The sequence below is a fragment of the Delphinapterus leucas genome, chromosome 6 (assembly GCF_059928025.1).
Source record: "Delphinapterus leucas isolate spDelLeu-1000000601 "Yukka" chromosome 6, BTC_Dleu_Yukka2, whole genome shotgun sequence".
NCBI lineage: Eukaryota > Metazoa > Chordata > Mammalia > Artiodactyla > Monodontidae > Delphinapterus > Delphinapterus leucas.
In genome coordinates, this window is record NC_143134.1 from 74,508,396 (window position 1) to 74,531,576 (window position 23,181).

The following is a 23,181-nucleotide window of genomic DNA, read 5'->3' on the forward strand; positions in this document are numbered from 1 at the left end:
AGGGGCCCGCCCCCGCCCCGCTCTCCGTCTTAGGCACGCGGCGGCGGGACGGAGCGCCTTGTCCCCGAGCATCGACTCGGACGCCCAGTCCGACTGCAGCGGAGGCTCCCGCCGCCTCTGCTGCAAACCCGTCTGCTTTCCCTGCAGGGCGTGCGGGGATGGAGCGAGGGGGTGGAGAGAAAAGGGGAAGAGCCTGGGCGGCCGGCGGGCGGGGCTTGCAGCCTCCCGGAGCCGCGGCCGCCGCCGCGCAGCCCGCTCGGTCTCCGCGCCTCGCTCTCTGCACCGGGACCCGCGCCCGAGCCCGGGGGCGCCCTGCTCCTCGGCCCCCGGCCCCCAGCCCCCGACCCCGAACGCGCCGCGGCCAGAGCGCGCCCGGCTGTGGAGCCGCTCGGAGCGGCTGGGGCTTTGGCGGCCGCTCGCGGCTCAGTCTGGCCGGAGGACCGGCGGGGAAGGAAGGGGAAAGCGGGGACACACACCCGCCGCGGCGCGCGCGCATTGCACACTCGCAGCCGCGCGCCCCCGCCGAGGCGCGTCGGGGGCGAGTTTGGCCCCGCGGCTCGGGCCCCGGCACCTGCCCGCTCCTCGAGCTGCGCCCCGGCCCGGGCCCCGCCCCGCCAACTCTCCGCCCCTCCCGCCCCTCGCCTGCACTGCTCTCCTTTCGCCCGGGGGAAGCGACAACGTCCCGATAACTTGCAGACTGTGGCGCAACTGGTCTCGACACCGGAGGCGCCCGAATGCTGTCCGGGTGAGGTAAGTTTCCTGCGCGTCCCCGGCCCCTCCTCCTGCGACCCTCTTTCTGGGCTCGAGCTTGGGGGCTCTGAGTCTCGGATGAATCCTGGAGGTCTCTCGACGCTTTCACTTCGTCCACCTTGTGCTGGAGGTAGGGTGTAGGGGGTGCGCGTGGCCACCGAAGCGGGACCTTCATTCCCCCGGGCCACGGCTGCGTGCTCCCCGCGGGCACCCACCCGCTCACCACCCGGATCCCCGGAGCCGCAGTGACACTCGGGGGTCACTCTGGGTTCACTTAAGCAGGAGACCCCTCCCCTTTAATGGGAGCCAGCTGAGTTTGGCTGCAGAAAGAGCGATCTCCCACCACCCTTCCCCGGTATTAAACAGCGGAGAACTTGTTAGGCGCCCCTGGGATCTCAAGAGGGGCTTGCGAGTCAGTGTTTGGTCATTTTTGGCGCCGGAGCCGGGTTGAACAGGTGCGGTATGGTTCCAGCCTAAATGCAGCAACCGACTTCTGCATTTCCCCTGCTTCTCTCCCCTAGCCCCGTCAACGTGAAGCTTCAGCAACTGGGGAGGGGGGTGGGAGTGTGGGGCACCGGAGAGGGAGAATGCCGGGGTTTGATTTGCCACACCGGTGCCAGGAGTCACCGAAACAGCAGACAACAAATGTCTGCTTATCGTTCATCTATGCAGATGAGCCTGTTGTCAGTTCTTACCAACCCCCCACCCCCGGCTCACTTGTCTCTGGTGCCCAGCGTGGTTCGATAGAAACCTGTTCCAGAGAAGTTGTTTGGATAGGCTGATGAATTCTTTCTTCTGATCAACTGAAATCAGGGCTCTCAGCAAGGAGATGCTAGTTACTCTGATGCCTTGTTAAAGGCAGCGTATTGCAGACCCAAAATACCGGCCTCCGCCCTTACTATTTTTCTATGACATTCTCAGCCTGCCAGAGGCCCTAGGTCCTAAGGTGAATGACTCTTGAGGGACCGGTTGGGCCTCAGAATGTGTTAGTCTCCTGCAAAGAAGCAACAGTCTCCCCATCAGTACTACTGAGCGTGGGTTTGGGTAACCCTTGTTGCCCCTCCCGTGAAAAGCATCCACCCAGACTTCTGTCTCATTCTATGTAAAGGCTGAAGTGTTCTGCAGTTGTTAGGAGTGGAGAAAAGCCACAGGGTTGGATTCATTACCCCTCTAACGTGATGAAGTAGAATAGTGTTCATGGAAGCTTTTGTCAGAGCGTTTCCAGTCGAAAGGAGGCCCTAGAAAAAAACCTTTCTTAGTCAAGTCCATGCCAGTGGGAAGTTGAGTAAGCAGTAAACATCTCTGAGCTGAGGGAAATGGTGCGTTCTTTGGAGACTTAGGAAGACTGATGAGAAAGCTGGTAAGTCTGAGACTGAATGCACAATGATGTCTTAGTTGAGGAGGAAAACTGTTAAAAAATGAATAATAAAACCATGTTACATTTTTGTCCAAATTAAGACTAGAGGGATTTGGTAATAATACCTTACGTTTGCATCAATGCCTTGCTATTTGTAATTGCTTTTTAGTACTCTCTGAAAAGCATTTAATTCTGTCCATTTCTGAGGGAGGCAGGGCAAAGATTATTAACGACATATTCACAGGAGGAATGTGAGGCACACAAGTTCAATGACTTATCAAGGTAACAAGTGGCTGGAATTAGAGTTGAAGCCGGGTTTCACCACCATTTCAGGTGGTGAAATCACCACCACTATCATCACCCAGTGTTAGTTCTGTACTTGTATAAGGCTTTTACAATGGCCAGACTTTTGCATTTATTGTGGTCTGTACTGTCTTACTGTGAATTACTGTTCACATTTCAACAGATGAGGAAACTGAGGTTTAGACAAGTGATTAGAGTTTTCTATAGTATCATGTCTAATCTAGTAGCTTACGGGACTAGAACTCAGAGCTTCTGATGTCTCGTCCTTTGCTTTGTGGATTATGCCATTGTTCCGCTTGTGATAGCAGTGAGGACACATCATGGGATACAGTACATGCAATACACCAGAGACTGTTAAGCATGCCTGCTGGTGACCTGGGTTCTAGTTCTGGCACTATATTTGGCTGTATAACCTGGACCAAATTCTACCACCTTTGAGCCTCAGGTCTCCCACATATAAAACAAGAGGTTTGTATTATTGTTCTCTTTCTAGTTTTAGCATTCTATAATGCTTATCAATATATTTGTAATCCAGTGGTATCATTTTTCTCTAGGGGAAAGAGAAATTTTCACCCTGTATTAACTAAGGGATTTAGCTAATAACCTATTCCACCTGTACTCTAATTTACTCCCCATTCCTCGTCATCGCATACCACTTAATGAAGGGAAAGAAAATTCCAAGTGCACTTTAGCTTAGCATCTGTATTGTTTATTATTTTTTGATTTGGAAATATTCTCAGGGGCTGAACTACTCTAAAATAAATGTCAAGATTTACCTGAATATTCCAGACAGTCGACTCATACCTTTGTTTATTTATTTATTTATTTTTTGGCTTTGGGGTTTGCATATAAGTATTTAATGAAGAGTTGCTGAGTGAAGGAGGGAATGAAATCACTCATAAGGAAAACACATGCTGTAAAACATAGAAAGCATCTTATCATGTAAATTCCCAGCATCTGCTGACCCGTAAGGTAATTTACCTACACGAGGTATGCCTCCTGAAGCTGGCAGGTGCAGGTGCCCATTGTGTCTCTCCTTCCTGAATACATCATATAAAGAAGAGATTTTATTTCTCCGGGTAGACAGTAGACTCACATCATCTATGTCATGCTCTTTTGCTTGCCTCCCTCTGCCCCTTTAGTTGTTAGTAATGTGTAACTGGCTGAAATATGTATTCCTAGAAATTGACTTGTGCCATTTTCTGAAAGAGTATATCTTGAGATGGAGAAACCAACCACTCTTATATTTGGGTAAATTTCAGCAGGTGCTAATACTGGCTCGTGGTTTCAGAGGGGGAACCTAATTAACAAAACCAACCTAGTTTCTGTTCCCTTTAAGAATCCTCTTCTCTTTCCACCCCTTCGTCCTATACGCACAAAAGTAGTGTTTTTGCCTTTAGGAGTATGATGACAAATAATTAGAATGGGTCTTAAATATTATTAACAGATTCAGCCATTGGGGATTGAGGTAGATTTCTTTCTGATAAAGAATTAAAATATTAACTAGTTCAGCAACTCGCACCTTTTATGGGTAAGACAGCTGAGGCTTGGAGAGGTGAATTGACTTGTTCATGGTAGAACAGATGTTTAGCGACCAGGGCTAACGTGGAATTCTTAAGAAGGTTCTTACTCAAGGTTTTGCTAGGGGTTCTATGGTGAAAGTGCCCTTTTGACTTCTAGAAATCATAGAGGTTAACAGAAAATTTCTGTTTACTAGTAATTAATGAGTTGTCCCTTTTTTTTTTTTTTTTTTTTGCGGCACGCGGGCCTCTCACTGTTGTGGCCTCTCCCGTTGCAGAGCACAGGCTCCGAACGCGCAGGCTCAGCGGCCATGGCTCACGGGGCCAGCTGCTCCTTGGCATGTGGGATCTTCTCGGACCAGGGCACGAACCTGTGTCCCCTGCATCGGCAGGCGGACTCTCAACCGCTGCGCCACTAGGGAAGCCCGAGTTGTCACATTTTAACATTGTTTAGTATTTATATTTTTATACCTTCTTGTCCAAGCAGATAATTAAGGAGACAATGTCCATTTTCATCCATTCACTGTGATTCTCTTGGCTTATATTTGTCCCTGGACTCAGAATTAATACTTTGCTCCAACCAGTGCTTGGGCAGAGAGAACTATTTGAATAGAAAAACAAATGTATGGTGGTTTTCCAGGCTTCTCTTCCTGGTTATTAAAGCCAGAAGCCAAAGGTGGCCTTGTCATACATAGGTAAAGTCATAAATATGTATACATTTAATTTCCATTTTCACTTTACTTGTACTTCTGTTAAATGGTGAGTCAAAACATTTAATATCCTGGAAAAATAATTTTTTTCCTGTGGCTGGAGCCTTCATTAGTTACTCTGTAAAACATCAAGCCTGAAATGTATTTGTTGCAGAAACATGTTCTCTTTATATCAAGTACATTAACTGGGGTTGGAAGGAGTCCTTTTATTTTTTTTTTTAGAAGCTGCCCAGTTAAAACTGTACATTATGCAGCTCAGCTGTTCATTTGTGGACTTATCTATGGCAGTTCTTCTAAATGCCAGGGAAATCGGGGAGGGAGGAAACCTAGCCTTTTGTTTTATTTAGTATTTTTCTTTTTTAAAATAAATGGTAAACTTAATCTCTTCATGACATTTTTGAAGTACTGTGTAGTCAAGATTGGCTGCCATTGATGAAGCATTTTATTCAGTCAGGTTCCCTTTCAGTATAAAAGATTAGGGCAGGGAAACCAGGCTTGATTTTGTGTATTCCATTCTCAATTGCATACGAACTTCAGCAGAGGTGTATAAGGAGATGATATAGGAAAACACAGGAATCCTACCCAAATTAGGTTACTCTTGGGAAGATTTGAAACATAGTAATTGGGATGTTGTTACATGTCTAGTCAACTGGCAGTTCCTTGGTATTATCATTTTAAGCTAAAACAAAGTCCTGTTTAAAAGGACAACTCCATGAAGTGTGTATTCTTCTTGTAGAAAGTCTTCCGTGTTGTTTATGGGATGAATTAAAAATAGGTGTGCAGTATGTCTGTGGGAGTTGACATAATGGGTGAGCAAGTTCTTGAGACCTGTTTCTCTAAGAGTTTTAGAAAGTCAGTTATAAAATTGAGTATTGTATTGAACTATACAGCATTGTGTGTGCAGTATTGCTCCCACTAAAAATGGGCTTGTGTGTCTTTCAGTAGAGGTTCTTCAGGCAAGGGTTGGGCTTGCAAGCACTGGAGGCCTAGAAAGTACAATTACCTGGTGTTGGAACTGAAATCCCAGGACTAAAGACACAGGACTGTAGAATATTCCTCTATTTTGTAGGAGAAAGGTGATATCTAAGACTTTGCCATCCAGTAATGCTGAGCAAGGGGTTTAGGAGGAAGTTATAGTTAGCCATAAAAATGTGTTTCTTTGCTTCATAGACTGGCACAAGAAATGCAATCGATTCTACTTATTGGGTAGTGGGTTTTCTTTTTTTTTGCTGAAGTATAGTTGATTTACAATGTTGTGTTAATTTCTGCTATACAGCAGTTATATATTCTTTTAAAAATTCTTTTCCATTATTAGAGGATAGTCAGTATAGTTCCTCTATAGTCAGTATAGTTCCCTGTGCTGTACAGTAGGACCTTATTGTTTATCCAGGGTTTATCCAGGATTTTGCCCATCATAATCATCTCTTGATCATTTGGTCATGACATTTGTTGATAAAGTAAGGAAACAAAACAGTAGCAATAAAAAGAAGCAAAACTATGACCAGCTTGAGGAAGCGGTAAGTGCATGATAGGTGTTTAGCTAATATTTGTCAGTGGGAAAGGTTAGGCATCATGTTTTATCTTTGTATTCTTGGAACTTAGCACTTTGCATGGGAAATGGTGGGGATTTAATGAATGTGTACTGAACAATTTATGAATTTACATGATATCACTCTTCAAAACCTTGGAATGTTTTTTAATTATTCTGATGTTATTATTTTCCAGACCATTTTAGAAATGTCAGGCAGGCTGATAAACACTAGTTTCAATAGTTTATAGTGGTCCTTCCTTTTACATCATAAATGGTATTTATTCACCGGACCTCCAACTTTTTGTAACCAATATGCCTAGGAATGATTTTTTTTCTCTTCCTTAACAGAAATAATAATTTAAGTATGAAATGTATTATTCTTTTTTCTTTTTATAAGTATCAGATAAACATATTTTTAGAGCTCCCAGGGTGGCTTAAGAGTGAATTTAGCTCTAAGGGTACACAGACAAGAGTGGACTTTAAGCTTCTCTAAGTTAATCAGTTTAAACATCACCTCCCCTAGGGGCTTTCTCTGATCATCTAACCTAAAGGGGACTTTCTTCATATGTTTTCTTCACCTATCACAGTGGACACTTATACATTTATGTATTTTACTTGTTTATTTTTTTATCACCTCTACTCAAATTCACACTCAATTTATAAGCTCCTTGAGGGCAGAGGTCATGGTTTGTTAACACTGTTTTTCAAGAAAGTGCTTGACATATAGTAGGTGCCCAGTAAACATGTAAATGCATGAATGACTAGGTCCCATCCATCCTGTCAAGATGAATTGAGCCACCATTGAGGTCACTCAAGCCAAGCAGGTTGAGCTGTGAAGACAGTTCTTAAAGGCTGGCTATGGCAGGTCCATGAGAAGGACAACTAGGTCCTCCAGAAGAAGGAAACAGTGCTTGTTTAGGTGAATAGGTTCTGGCATGCGTATGAAGTAATATCTCTATTTAAAGAGTTCTCACACTTTATTTACTGAAAAATGAATAGCAGAGAACAGATAAGTAGAAATTACAAAGCGTAAGACAAAATGTTCCAAACCTATTTAAAATAAGGTCTGAAAGTACCTAAATCCCAGACATATGTAATTCCTAATTAAGACACTTTAGTGATAGTATACAAGACAACATCCTATGACACTCCAGGTAAAAACTTCCCAAGCTCAGCTGGTTTTTCTTTAAATGTTAGAAACATCAATAGCCCGGTCTCAGGGAAGAAGCCAGGACAGTGGTTCTCAGGTGTGGCCCCTCGACCATCATCCTCACCTGAGAACTTGTTAGAAATGCAAATTCTCGTACTGTTCCCCAGGCCAGCTGAATCAGAAACTCTGGGGATGGGGTGTAGCAATCTGGCAACAGGTGATTCTGATGTACACTCAACATTGGCAGGAAATGTTAAATCCATTGCTCAAAATCTACGCCTCCTGAAGTGCTTGGTATTCCCAAGTGAATTTCAGGGTATATGGAGAGGGTGCCATCTGCCTGCTCCACTAGAAATACCAGAGGAGAAATAAAGCCAGTCTTTGCTTTTCTCACATCCTTGTGGATCACAAGAAAACAATTTCATATGACTGGATTGGGTATCTAGGACTTTAGACAGTACAAAACCACTTTGGTTAGTCATTGGCCCTGCCAAGTGATGGTTACTCCCAAGGCTGGGAGATGTGGCTGAAGAGGGGTAAGACACATTCCATGCATAGCTTATGTTTGGGTGTTGCTTCAGTAGGACCCCAGGTGGAGGAATTATTTCGGGAGCTAGTGGTTGTCTAGGAAACAGTGGCTTACTGACAATTCTGAATATTTCAGGTCAGTTCAACATACTAGATACTGATGGACCCCTTGGCCAGGACAGTACCAGGTGCCATAGGGTATACAAAAAAGTACAAACATGGCTCTGCCTCCACTGTGCTGAGAACTTGCTGTGTTCCAGGCACTTCTCAAGTGCTGTTTCTTTCATCTCCACCATGCTCCTGACAGCGGGCTGCAGCATCCTTGCTGATAGAGGAGGAAATGGAAACCTAATCAGGCAGGTACACGCTTATGGGCCCAGAGCCACTAAGGCAAGGTTCCATCTCTGGCTTTTCTGATTTTAAAGCCCACATTCTTTTCTCTGCTTCATGCAGTTGTGCCTCGAAATGTAGTTCTGGTACAAGAGTTTAAAAAAGGAGGACACAAGTGAATCTAAAATTTGTATCTCCACCCTAGGCCTCTCTGTGAGCTCTAGATTACATAATTGACATTGCACCTGGATTTCTCAAAGGCACCTCAAGTTTTTCATGTCCAAGACCAGAATCCTGATTTTTTCTCTTCATACCTCATCCTCTTGCACGGATGCTTAGCTCTGTGATGGGCACAACTAGCCACTACCTCGCACAAGGCAGAAACTTGGGAGCCATCCTTGCCCCGTCCTTTTCATCCACCACATCTAACCCATCACCCATTTCTATAGATTTTGCTTGCTTAATAGCTCCCCCATCCGTCTGCTTCTCATTGTTTCTGCTGATTCTGTCCTAGTCCAGCTTCTCATCTCTCTGCTGGATTCTTGCTATCGCCTCCCTGGGCTCCTGAGTCCACCCTGGCTCTCCTCTGATCCTCTAATCCATCGTCCATACTGCAGCCAGAGCAATTGAAATGGCTGGAGAGGACCCTAGACTTGGCTGGCTGGATCCTTACCTCTCTCATCCAGCCAGGCCCTCCAGGAAGCAGACACATTTTGGTCCCTGCACTGGTACACAGGTCTGAGGACTTGCTCTTCTAAACAGCATCCTACTCTGATGCTTTTGCTCCCTGGAATGTCGTCAGGCCATAACTATAGTCGGCTGCTCTTAAAGCCACAGGATGAAGACTTCAGTGTGATCCTAGGGACCGCCCAAGCCACACCGAATACCAAGATTTTAGAGTGGTCTGGAATCCCGAGGTGCACTCTTATTCTAACAGGAACCAGAGACTGCTATTTAGATAAGAGAAAAGCAGTTGTTGAGTAAGGAGTTAGTTGGAGGCCAAAAGCATTATCTTTGATGTTCTAGGTATTTTTAGGATGAATCCGAGGCAGGATCGTAGGATCCTACAGAAACTAGTTAAAAGAAATTAGCCTAAGCTAAGCTTGCATTTAATCTTTGCATGTGGCTTTTTCAGTTACTCGGTGTCCCTTGACTGTAAATAATTGAGAAGTACCAAGCTGTCTTAGTCAGTTCCGGCTGCTGAAACAAAGTAACATAGACTGGGTGGCTTGCAAACAACAGAAATTTATTTCTCACAGTTCTGGAGGCTGGAAATCTGAGATCAGGGTGCCAGCATGGTCAGGTTCTGGTGAGAACCCTCTTCCAGGTTGCAGACTGCTGACTTCTCTTTGTGTCGTCATACAGTGGAAAGAGGGCAAGAGAGCTCTCTGGGGCCCCTTTTATAAGGACACTAATCCCATTCATAAGGACCCCACCTTCATAGCTCTGTTACCTCCCAAAGGCCCCATCTTCTAATACCATCACACTGGGGGTTAGGATTTCAAAATATGAATTTGAAACACATTCAGTCCATTACACAGCCCTTTATGGCCAACTCAGTGCCCTTTAGGAAGCACATTCTATGTTGAGACACAGTACAGACATAAAGATATAAATAATAAATATATTCAAAATAAAGCTTTCATGGAGCGATACTTAGCTATACTGCGTGAAATGTGCTCTAGTATTTTCTGATAAGTTCCATCCCACCTCCAAACTCTACCGAACACTGATCATGATTCACCAAATTGATTTTACTCCCCGCTGATGGGCTGAGACCTGCAATTTGGAAAACAGATCTATCCTATTGTGCCTTCCAGTGCTGCCTGTGCAGAAGCTCAGGCCAGAGGTGTGCATTCATTGAGGAGCTGAGTGTGACTTCTCATCCGGTGCTCTGTCCATCCCTGTGGGTTCAGGGAGGGTTGTGAGTTAACAACTCCATAAGGCTCCCTCTGCAAGTTTTTTTTTTTTTATAACATCTTTATTGGAGTATAATTGCTTTACAATGGTGTGTTAGTTTTTGCTTTATAACAAAGTGAATCAGCTATAAATATACATATATCCCCATATGTCCTCCCTCTTGCGTCTCTAATTTCTGTCAAAAAGCATTGTGAAATTGGGAAGGTAGGCATCTGATAGAACTTGGCGTTGGGGGAAAGTAACTCATAAAGCCACCTTGTCAATTGCATAGGATAAATAATCCACAATGATGAACTATGACCTTTAAACTGGGGCAGGGCTACATTTTTTTCATATACTGTTCACTCTAAAGTTCCTGATAATTTATTTTAGCAAGAATCTAAATAGTACTTTAAGAAAGAAAGACCTTACTTAAAAAATATGTCAAGAACAATTTGACAGTGTGGTTTTTTTCTGCCTGAAGTTCATTGAGACATCAAGCCTGCCAATTTTAACTGGCTGTTCAAGCACAAAATGAAAGAAGCTTAAAACAGGGAATTCTTAGGTACTCAGAACTTTGGGGCAGGCTTTTTTACTTCTAGAATAAATTTCCTGATTGCTGAGGGTTTGCTTATTTAAGAATCAAAATTTATTATAGCCAACTTTTGTATAGAAAATTTCCCCAAAGTTGCTACAACCTTCCCTGATTCTTTAAAAGATTATACAGCATAGAATGTGTCTCTAATGTTGTAGTAAAGTGATAGCTTTCAGACTCATTCACGGATACAAGGCTCTTTGCACCTGTACCAAACGGCCCCCTTTGCTGTCTTTGAAAATCTTACCTATCTTGATTTTTTTGTTTTTGTTTTTTGATGCTATTTCTATGGCTTTCAGCAGTGATAACCCTTCACTCACTCATTTGCTACGGAGAATCTGTTGTGATCTTGGGAGCCAGATAACACCCATATTGTCTGAATTGTGTTTCCGAAATAGACTCATCTTATGCATTGACTTGAAATTTATTTTAAGAAAGAAAAAAGCGGTTTTCGAGGGAGGGTCTCAAGGAAGCAAGCTTTAGTTCTTTCTCATTCACTTAGGTCATTGGCCAATAAAGAGCATGTTTTTCTTCTCTTATGTCTTGTTTTTGCGCTGTTCAGGTAAATAAAGTGCTACCTTTTTAGGCTGAGATATTCATGGTTTCTTTTTTATTTGTATAAAATATTTGTGTTTACTATATTATGGTCTAAAGCACACTTTCATAGACTTTTATCATTTAATTTAAACAGAGTGGTAATTTATGGGTGTTTTGGTGAGAGTTTCATTTTTAATATTTTATGCCCTTGGAGGATATAAATTACCAAAGGTTATTTCATGTCCCACTGGAGAAATTGCATAGAAACTTCTATTGTATAGGACTTCTGATGTCTATCTTCTATTGGAAAACTAACTTTAATACCTACAATAAAGCAAATAAGGTGCATATGAAAATTTTAACTTGTTTTTAAGAAGTGATGTGAGCCAGAGTGTTCTTAGACTTATGAATTCATCATATGGAAACAAACAGTAGCGTCATTGCTTTGGCAAGCTCTATTGAAATGATGCCCTTTAGTGTTTTTCCCAGGACATGTAGTTTAGGCAGAGTGGTGAAGATTTATGGAAAATGAGAAATCAGTCTCCCATGCCAAGGATTAAGAGAGAAACATGCCTTTGCTTATATTTGTTTATAAAAGATTGAATGGAAGTGCAGCTTTTAAGATTTGTATGGAGTTGGGCTTCACTATTTAGTTTTGCAGTTTCTCAGAAAATTCCTCTCCTACGTGGCAATTTATAATGTAAACATGATGCATCATTTCATTTTGTGCAAACTATCTGTAAGGAACAGTCACTTTCCACGTATGTCAGAAGACTCCTGGCAGCATTTTAGAGCCTAAAGTATCCTCCACAAGCCCTAGCAGCTTTAGAGACAGTCGCCAGCACTCCCCGACAATCCGTTTTTATTGTTTTCTTCATTGTCTGCCTCTTGTACTGGAAAGTGAATTTCCACAAGGGGAGGGACTGTGTTCTGTTGGCTCTTGTATGCCCAACACCTAGAAAAGTGTCCAGCGCAGATGGTTCTCAATTAAAGTTTATTGAATGAATGATTTTCTTAAGCCACAACTGTCTTTTCTTCAACTTCCTAGGTCCCTCTTCCTTTGTAAAATGTTAACAGTCAAGCTTCTAGCCTTCCCGCTGCTTCAAGCTCCTTTCCCAATGAGCGGCCTTGTTTGTGGCCAAATTTTAGTCTTTTTTTCTATCTCTTGCTTTTTGGTCTGTTACATTTAGAACCATTTAATAATTCATGCCTCACTCTCTCTTAGCTGCTTATCTGCTCTTGTGAACCCAACTCTTGCCTCTGTCAAAAGTCCCTATATTATGAAATCTGAGCTTGTGCCTTTCAAAAACCTGAATCTGTCTCCTTCTCCAAATTCTAGATTTTCATCAAAGATACCCTCTTTTTTTTTTTTAACCTACTTTTGAAATTTCAGCAATCTTTTTATCTTGCTCATCTTTGTTTCTGTGCAGCTACCAAGTCCAGAGGAAGTTTTTGAAAAGTTCTCTTCCATTTTCACGTGTATTTCCTATATTAAATGCTTCTTACCTGGACTATTGTAGCAGCTTCCCAAACGGCCCCTGTACCTCCCTCTCTCTCCCCCTGTAGTCAGTTATAATACTTGCTACCAGAGATTATAACTTCATCACCTCCATGCCCCCAAATCCTTAGATGCTTTGTTATGCCCCAAATCTAAGTACCTTGGTTTGGTCCATAAGAGCGTCCACAGTTTGGCCCTAGTTCTCTAACGTTGTCATTGTCGTTGTCATTGTCATCCTTGTAGTAGTGACAGCAACTACCATTTCTTAAACTCTTAACTCTGTACCAAGCCCAACACATAGGAAGAAATGAAGTCATAAAGGTTCGTGGTATGTTTGGAGCTATATCTGATAATGAGTGGGGTAGGTGTGGGTGGGAGGAAATAGGGCTGGAGTGGTATGTTGGCTCCAGACCACGGGCAGCTTGTCAGATGGGCTAAGGAGTTTGAACTTTTCTTCTATAGGCAGGGAGGCAACAACTAGAAGATTTTCACAGACGAGTGATGAGCTCATGCCTTAGGTTAGATCAGCAGCATGGCCTCCAGTTTGGGAGGTGAATGAGGTGGGAATGAGACTGGAGACAGGGAGACTAGAGGAGATGATGTCGTTACGAGAGAGATGATGAGAACCTGAATTCAGGTGTGGAGGGGATGGGGAAGAGTGAGCAAATTAGAGATTTAGGAGGAAGAACTGATAAGACTTGTTACCACTTGCATGTGGATTTTGAGGGAATGGGAGAGGTAGATGATAATTCTCTGGCTTTGGCTTGACTAGCTGGAGAGATTGGAGAATGATGATCAACAGAGAGAGTATGGAGAAGAGGCAGCATGTATGTGGTGGCAGAGGTGGGAGGGCTGTAATGATGAGTTCAGTTTTGAACACGCATTTCAGATCCTTGTGGGGTATCTAAGTGGAGTGTGGCTGTTAGGAGAGAGGCCCACGATGGACACACTGGCTGTGTTATGGTCATGGGTCTTTGGGCAGCGATTCAATCCATCGGCATGGATGAGACCGAGATGCCTGCAGGACTTCAAGATATACGAGTGTGGAGGCGAGGAGAGAGGCCTGGGATGGAGACAGCGTTATGATCTCTTGCCAGTGATTAAAGCCATGGGATTAGACGAGGCTTCTGGAAGGGTTTGTAGACCAAGAAGAGAACATGTCTGAGGACCACCATCATTCCCTGATCTTCCTTTGCAATTTCATTTCTTTACACCTTGCCTCATTACATTTTTCTCTTACTGAATCTTCTTCCGTTTTCTTCTCCGTTGAGGGAAGTGGCATCAGGCTTTTATGACACCACATGTATCCCACTTCTCTGATCCCCACACGTGCCCAAGAGTGATTTCTCGGGCACACACTCCCTCTGGCATTCTTGCTCTTACCACTCTCTTGGAACTTTCCCTCAAGGCTGACTTTTCGTTTGTTCTCCACTTAGCTCTCCACGCAGGCTCGAGTCCTGACAGCAGGGACATCTTCTCTCACTTCATGTTTCCCACCCAGCCTGACAGCTCCAGTGTCTCCTTCACATTAGCTGCTCCTACACCTTTTTGTTTATTTTCATTCTTCTGTAGAGAAATAAGGAAAAAGGTGAACAACTCCAAGTTCTCTAAGGATTTAGAGCAGTTGAGGTCCCTTGAACTAAATTGGAAGTGCCTGCTTACAATAAGTTTGTGGCTAGAAGCTTCTGTTTCTCACTAAACAAACAAAAAAGAAAATTAGCAAAAAAGTCCATAAAACCAGTGCAGAGGTCTTGTCATTTATCATTCTCACTATTTGAAACTTTCAGAGGAAGAGAATATATCTTTTGGCAGCTCCCCTACAACTACCATTGCTTATTGCAAGCAGAGTTTATCTCCAGGTTTCACTGGGTTGTACTTCCTGTGTTTTTAAATAACACTTCACATACATTTGCACAGGCTGAATCTGGGTGCAGTGAGAGATCTGTCCCTAGAAGCAGGGATTCTGGCTTATCCTGCCCCTCTCCTGATACTTTGGTGACCTATGGTCAAGTGGCTTGACCTCTCTTGTACCTTTTTGTTCTCATCTGTGGAATGAGAATCTGTACACTGGCTCCTGGCCTAGTTCAAAGGTATGTTGTGAGGCCAAATGGAATGATGGACTTTGAGGTTCTTAGAAAAAAAGCATCATGCACATTACATTAGAGAATTTATTTCATAAGAATTATGAAAGGAGGTCAGGCTCCAGACAGCCACCTTTATAGCCCATGGATAAGGAAATTTGAAGCAAAGGTGGTAGCATCTACTGTGATGGGTTTCCCATAAAAGAAGTCTCCTCCCCAATCCCCAGAGGCCACGGGTGAAAGTGGGACTCTTCGCTAAAGTCTATCTGATCAGAGTTCCAGAATTTAAACACACCCTCAGCATGGATGAGAAGAGCAACATACTCTGATCTTTAAAAAGGGATGGATCTTGGATGTGGAGAGGTTTGTTGAAGAAAGCAAAACTCATGTTTACTTGTTAAAGAAAAAGAATGCCGGTTGAGTAATCTATGACAAAGGATGTAAAAATATACAAGGGAGAAAAGAGTTCAGTAAGTGGTACTGGGAAAACTGGACAGCTACATGTGAAAGAATGAGATTAGAACATTTCCTCACACCGTATATACAAAAATAAACGGATTACCTAAATGTAAGACCTGAAAACATAAAAATCCTAGAAAAGAAAGTAGGCAGAACACTCTTTGGACATCAATTGTAGCAATATTTTTTTTGGATCGGTCTCATAAGGCAAAAGAAATAAAAGCCAAAATAAACAAATGGGACCTAATTAAACTTAAAAGTTTTTTCACAGCAAAGGACACCACCAACAACACGAAAAGACAATCTACTGAATGGGAGAAAATGTTTGCAGACGAAACGTATGAGAAGGGGTTAATATACAAAATATATCAAAAGGGCTTCCCTGGTGGCGCAGTGGTTGAGAGTCCGCCTGCCGATGCAGGGGACACGGGCTCGTGCCCCAGTCTGGGAAGATCCCACATGCCGCGAAGCGGCTGGGTCCGTGAGCCATGGCCGCTGAGCCTGCGCGTCCGGAGCCTGTGCTCCGCAACGGGAGAGGCCACAACAGTGAGAGGCCTGCATACACAAAAAAAAAAAAAAAAAAAAAAAAAATCAAAAAAACAAACAACCTGATTAAAAATGGGCAGAAGACCTGAATAGACATTTTTCCAAAGAAGACATACAGATGGCCAACATGCACATGAAAAGATGCTCAGCATCTCTAATTATCAGTGAAATGCAAATCAAAACTGTATGAGATATCACTTCACATCTGTCAGAATAGCTATTATCAAAAAGTAAATAGCAAATGTTGGCGAGGATGTGGAGAAAAGGGAACCCTCATGCACTGTAGTTGGGAATGTAAACTGGTGCAGCCACTATGGAGAACAGTATGGAGGTTCCTCAAAAAACTTAAAATTGAACTACCATATGATCCAGCAATTCCACTCCTTGGTGTACTTCTGGAAAACACCAAAATATTATTTTGAAAAGATACATGCACCTCAATGTTCATTGGCATTGAACATAATAATGGCAGCATTATTTACAATAGCCAAGACATGGAAGCAACCCAAGTGTCCATCAACAGGTGAATGGATAAAGAAGTGTGTGTGTGTGTGTGTGTGTGTGTGTGTGTGTGTGTGTGTGGTGGAATATCGTTTAACCATGAAAAGAATGAACTTCTGCCATTAGCAATACAGTGGATAAACCTAGAGAGTATTCTGCTTAATGAAGTAAGTCAGACAGAGAAAAACAAATACTATGTTATCTCTTATATGTAGAATCTAAAAAATAAAACAATTGTATATAATGAAATAGACTCACAGATATAGAAAACGAGCTAGTAATTACAAGTGGGGAGAGGGAGAGAGGGGCAAGATAGAGACATGGGATTAAGATATACATACTACTCTATTATATAGATGAGGAACAAGGATATACTGTACAGCTCAGGGAAATATAGCCATTATTTTGTAGTAACTTTAAATGGAGTATAATCTATAAAAATATTGAATCACTGTGCTGCACACCTGAAGCCAATAAAATCTAAACCATATTTCAAATTTTTTAAAAAAGGAATGTTGGTGGGCAGCAAATAATTCATATGATAGAGTCCAAACTAGGACATCATGCTCAATGTATTAAACAAGTTCATTGCTTATTCAGTTTAGATTGAATGGTATGTGGTGGTCATTATCACCCCTAATGCTGTGCCTCATATACAAAGATGGTCAGTGTTTCAATTAGTGCCTATTTAGATGGAGTAGGAGAAGCTCCTAGAGGTCATTCAGGAGGCATTTTTAATACCTGTGGAATCCTTAAGGCTGCTTGAGGTTAATTGGACATTCCTCAAATGCTAATAAAAGCTTCAATTAATAATATAAATATTTATAGTTCAATGACCTGTATCACATGGCAGAGAGGTTTGACTGGAGTCACTGATGTAGGCAATACCTGATCAAAAGTGAGGGGAACTCAAAGAGTTTAACATCATTGGCATAGGGGTAATAACATTGAATCTGTAGTCATGACATGGGATCCACAGTAAGAGACCAAAATCTTAATTCCTTCCTTAGCCTGGCTGTGAGCATACTGGCATAATCATAATTATACAGGTGCTTTTTCTCAGTTTTCTGCCCTTAGAGTCGACTATGGACTAAGTATGGTGGACTTGGTTATGTTGGTAGGCTAGATTGCAAATTGTAGCAACCTCAGCAGAGTAAAAGTATAGCTGACAGAAGGTGGAATGTGGAAACAGAGAAAAGGGTTAAATGTGCTAATATTGTCACCTCCTAAAATGCGGAGTAACATATAGTTGTTAAAAGTTGGTGGGGGGACTTCTCTGGTGGTCCAGTGGTTAAGACTCTGGGCTCCCAATTAAGGGGGCCTGGGTTCAATCCCTGGTCGGGGAACTAGATCCCACATGCATGCCACAGCTAAGAAGTCCTCGTGCCACAACAGCCTAAATAAATAAATAAATAAATAAATATTTCCCATCCACCACAATGAAGAGTAGCCCCTCCTCGCTGCAACTAGAGAAAGCTTGCGTGCAGCAACGAAGACCCAACGCAGCCAAAAATAAATAAAATTAAAAAAAAAAAAAAGTTGGTGGAATTCTGGAGTTGTGCCATCTTGCATTCCCACTGGTGGCATATGAGAGTTCCAGTTGCTCCACATCTTCATCAACACTTGCTATGGTTAGTCTTTTTTATTTTAGATATTCAGATAGGTGTATACGGGTAGCTCATTGTGGCTTTAAATTGTACTTCTCTAAGGGCTAATGGTGTTGAGCATTTTCTCATGTGTTTATTTGCCATCCGTATATTTGGTGAGGTGTTAAACTCTTGTATTCATTCTGGTAACTTCTTTTTTGTAGTATGCATAGAATTTTTTACATGGACAATCATGTTGTCTGAATAAAGACAGTTTTACTTAAAAAAAAGTTGGCGGAAACACACATGAAGACCTGAATACGTAAAATTGCAAAGGTAATGAACAGAGGAATTAAAACAATGATATATATTAAACTTTGGATGGAAACCAGGGCAGTATGAGCAAAGTCCCTGATATGAGTCAAGAACAAGAGATTTAAGCATGTTATCAAGAGTTATGGAGATAACTGAGACCAAAATAGAAAATTTTAAGAATGGTTGTCTTGGGAGAACGGAACTAATGGCAGGAATAGGAAAATCAAGAAATGGTGACTCTCACGAGGTCCTTTATGTCATTTGATATATTACCTCGCACATGCATTCCTTTGATAAAAATAAATCATTGGTATATTGGTCATTAGATCATAAAGATAAAAAGCAACATGAAATAGGTAGAGGGTGAGAGCTGAATATTATAAAATAAATACTGGGGAAATAGTCTGGGGAAATTATAAAATAAGAAATACTGGGGAAATAGTCTATGTTTAGAAAGCTGTATAAAGGAAGGAGGGGCCCTAAAATGGCCCAAATAAGTGTTAGGTACATTGCTGATATGTACCTAACACTTATTTGGGCACTTACTACATTCTAGGTAATTTTTAAACAGTAGACATTCATTAACTTGTTTAATATTCACAGCAACCTGTGAGGTCGGTATTATTGTCATCATTTTATAAGTGAGGAAGCCATGGAGCAGAGATATACGTATGTAATTCGAGGCCACACAGCCAGGTTTCAAAGCCAGGTGGTCCAGCTCCAGAACCATCTCTTTTAGCTATGATACTATGTGATGTCTCATGGTAGGACGAGGGGTGTCACACCCCACAGTACATACAGTGCATGCTCACTGATTCTAAGATGATGACTTGTTCTTTGAAGCCGTCTCCTAAAGAGGTACTTGACTTAAGTTCACTAATTTAACAGATATTTGAGTGTCTACTGACATGGTTTTAGGTACTAGGATTATCCCATTTTAGTGGGGGAGGCCAATGATGAAGATGTAGAATTTACATTTACAAAAAATACGTGTAGAATTTAACACAAGATGCTGTAGAGAAAAAATAAAGCAGGATAAGGAGTAGACTGATGGTAGTGGTGGTGGAGGAATGGGAATGTTATTTTAGAAAGCAAGGTCAAGGAAAACCTCTCTGAGGGGCCTATACTTGAACATTGTCTTAGCTCAGGCTGCTTTAGCAAATACACCACAGGCTGGGTAGCTTAAATAGCAAACATATGTGAAGGTCCCAACAGATGTGTCTGGTGAGTGCCTGCTTCCAGGTTTGCAAATGGCCTTCTTCTCATGGTATCCTCATATGGGGGAGAGCAGAGAGAGAGAGAGAGAGGGGAAGCAAGCTCTCTCATGTCTCTCCTGATAAGGGCACTAATCACATTTATGAGGACTCCACCCTCTTGGCCCAATTACCTTGCAAAGGCCCTACGTCCTAATAGAATATTGGGGTTTAGAATTTCAGCATGGGAATTTGGGGGGGGATACAAACTTTCAGTCCAACACAAACATAAATCTAAATGAAGGAGAGAAGTGAACTATTCAGTATCTGTTAATTATACTGGGAAAAGCATTCCAGGTAGAAGGAATAGTAAGTGCAAAGCTCTGAAGCAGAGCTCCTTTGGCCTGTTTGAGGAACTGTACAAATGGCCAGAGCTGTGGGAGTGGAGGGAAGTACTTGGTGCCCAGGCAAGTAGAGCCTCTTAAACCTGATAGTGACTTTTATTTTTGGTGCCCGACTAAGGCACTTTGCTTGCAGTCGTAGTTGAAACCTGGTCCTCCTTTACTCATCCTTCAATCATTAACAAGTAAATAGATATGACCTTCATAGTCATCACTCTTAAGGCGGTCACTCTTAAGCCTGTGGATCCTTTTCTTTTAAAAATTATTTATTTTATTTTTGGCTGTGTTGGGTCTTCGTTGCTGTGTGTGGGCTTTCTCTAGTTGCAGTGAGCGGGGGCTGCTCTTCGTTGCAGTGTGCGGGCTTCTCATTGTCGTGACTTCTCTGGTCGCAGAGCACGGGCTCTAGGCGCACAGGCTTCAGTAGTTGTGGCACGTGGGCTCAGTAGTTGTGGCTTGCAGGCTCTAGAGCTCAGGCTTCAGTAATTGTGGCACGTGGGCTCAGTAGTTGTGGCTTGCAGGCTCTAGAGCCCAGGCTCAGTAGTTGTGGCTCATGGGCTTAGTTTGCTCCATGGCATGTGGGATCTTCCCGGGCCAGGGCTCGAACCCGTGTTCCTTGCATTGGCAGGCAGACTCTTAACCACTGTGCCACCAGGGAAGCCCCCTATGGATCCTTTTTAATATGTGTGATAGTTTAGTTCAAGGATCATGGGTCATGTTCGAGTGCTGCTTTAGAATCTTAGAGGCTTGTTCTAGAACTCTTGATGTCTGAAAGTTGTAGTATTTCAGTGTGACAACAGTGTGTGAATATCTGTTGACCAATATGATTTCTGATGCTCCCGATGTCTGGATAAGATGTGTATGTTTTGCAGGGGAAGGTGAGGAGAGGGGAACCTGACATCGCATTGTGTACAGTGGACAGGGTCTGAGATAATTCAATCTCTTTGTCTTCCTAGCAAAGAACAGCCTCTAAAATGAGCCTAATGGTGCCCACTTCAGGGTGTTCTTGAGAGAATTAAAGGAATGCGGGTAGTAGGAATGAAGTAAATGTGAGTTCCTTTCCCTTTTTATGTGCAAAGCTTTTTGTAAGGTGCTGAGGACAAAAGGGGTAGCATTTAGAGCGAGGGAGTGGGGTAAGGAGGCAATAGCAAAAACGGATGAGTGGTCCTTGCCCTCAAGGAATTTACAATAGATAGGGGAGCCAGGCAGATACCCTTAATTAGGGGAAGATAATGCAATTAAAAGAAGGGTGGCAGGGGCTTCCCTGGTGGCGCAGTGGTTGAGAGTCCGCCTGCCGATGCAGGGGACACGGGTTCGTGCCCCGGTCCGGGAAGATCCCACATGCCGCGGAGAGGCTGGGCCCGTGAGCCATGGCCACTGAGCCTACGCGTCCAGAGCCTGTGCTCCGCAGCGGGAGAGGCTACAACAGTGAGAGGACCGTGTACCGCAAAAAAAAAAAAAAAAAAAAGAAGAGTGGCAAAAGTGCTGAATGTGGCTTGAGCTAGGGTAAAAACCAGCCTCCGGTTTCCAAATTAAGCCTCGGAGTTTGTAGTGTGTGATGCTGTTTCTCTTCAGGTTTGAAGATAGGCTGGTGCTGAGGGCGAACACAGCTATGAAATTACTCTGAGAGAGTCATACATAATGGTAGAATTATGCTCTTTGCTTTTCAGAATTGCCTGTTTTTCACTGTATTTCAGGCAGTATTTCGTATTAAGCAAATTGCACTCCTTTTTGTTATGTGGATGAGAGGAGGCTGGGAAGGGAGCTCATTCTATTCCTCTTCCTCTTCCAGGGGCTGCTGTCAACTAGTCCCAAGGTAGAATTCTTCCTGAAGCTCCTGAAACCTTTGTGACACTGGAGTAAATAGGGAGGTGGAGGAGATAAGCGTTTTATTTGTACTTCTCTGACGGGACTTACCGCCTTTCAGTGTGTATTTTCAGTTATTTGCAGGCCTGTCTTGTCTTCCCTGCTGAATTGAAAGTTCCCTGAAGGCAGAAAGATCTCTTGTTTATTTTTTTAATAAAACTTGTTCAAAGCAATTCACTTTATCCCAAAGTCTTGCTGACAGAATGAATTACATGGATAACTTTTGCTTAATAGGACTGTTCAAGGAGTATCCGAAACTCTGTATTCGTTTGGGTTTTGGCGTATTTGGGATTCAAAGGAAGTTCATTCCCTCACCATTTCTAACTTAATCCTCTGCTAGCATTTTCCCTTTCGTCTGCTTAGGAATCAGCTACGGTATGTTTTAGTCTTCATTCAGATTTTTTTTGGAAACTCAGAACTATAGCTATGCACTGTTTGCAAAGGGACATCATTAGAGGAGGCACTGGTCCCAAATCTGATAGCTAAACCAGACATGTGGGTCTGGTAAACAGAAGCTGGTGGGGCCCAAAAGATGAGTAATTAACACGTCTAAGAGATGGAGGAAGGACAGTGTTTTTCCCTGGGCAAAGCTTTCTGCGAGGCTTAGAGTTCAGTAGCAGCTGGCATGAGAGTGATGGCAGGAACTGGGCAGAGCAGAGAGGTCTGCCTGTCCCTTAGGCAAAGCCTGGTGATTTTTTTTTTTTTGCGGTACGCGGGCCTCTCACTGCTGTGGCCTCTCCCGTCGCGGAGCACAGGCTCCAGACGCGCAGGCCCAGCGGCCATGGCTCACGGACCCAGCCTCTCCGCGGCATGTGGGATCCTCCCAGACTGGGGCACGAACCCGTGTCCCCTGTATCGGCAGGCGGACTCTCAACCACTGCGCCACCAGGGAAGCCCCAGGCATCCTTTAAAAGCTCATCGTCTGGTGGTGCTGCTAGTGATGATGATGATGAAAAAATTGGAGGCTTATACCAGTTTTGACGCTTTGCACCTGCTGAGGAGTTCAGCACCGTCTTCCTCTCATAGAAAGGACAGTGGTTTAATTTAGCCATGGGCTACAAGGTGACTGTAAATACTCATGTACTTGTGTAATTGAATTGGTGGTAAACTTATTTTTAGAACTCTTCTAAGAAGCTGATCATCCAACCACAAAATTGCCAGGGGGAAATGAGAAGCAGATGGCTGAAGAGGACCTCGCTGTGTTTTCCGTGCCCATATGGGATGGTGCTGGGTGCTGGTTGCTCCTCTGGCAGGGTGCCTTCCTTCTGCCCAGTTTCCTCAAAGTGTATGAGCCAGCCTGGCACTGCAGTCCCAACTGTCCAGACTTGCATATTTTGTTTTCCTCTGTTGGTTCATTCTGTGTCCATCAGCCCTCCGACTGGTTCATGTGTGAAGAATGATGGCTAACCACAGTGCTTGCTAAAGAATTGGTTTATGATACAGCTTTATTGAGGTAGACTTTATATTGCAAAATTTCACCTATTTTAAGTATGTATTCGGAGGACTTTTAGTAAATTTATACAGTGGT

At 43.2% G+C, this 23,181-nt stretch overlaps 1 protein-coding gene across 2 annotated transcripts in view; it reads left to right on the forward strand.

Moving 5' to 3' along the window:
* The first annotated feature begins 222 nt into the window (after positions 1-222).
* Positions 223-23,181, forward strand: part of PIP5K1B (phosphatidylinositol-4-phosphate 5-kinase type 1 beta) — a 327,449-nt gene continuing 304,490 nt past the window's right edge. Inside the window, exon 1 of one of the 2 annotated variants that reach the window (XM_089913283.1) lies at positions 223-750. The gene's annotated coding sequence lies outside the window, so the exon portion shown is untranslated. The remainder of the gene's footprint in view (positions 751-23,181) is intronic. The other variant, XM_022573556.3, reaches the window with a different exon arrangement.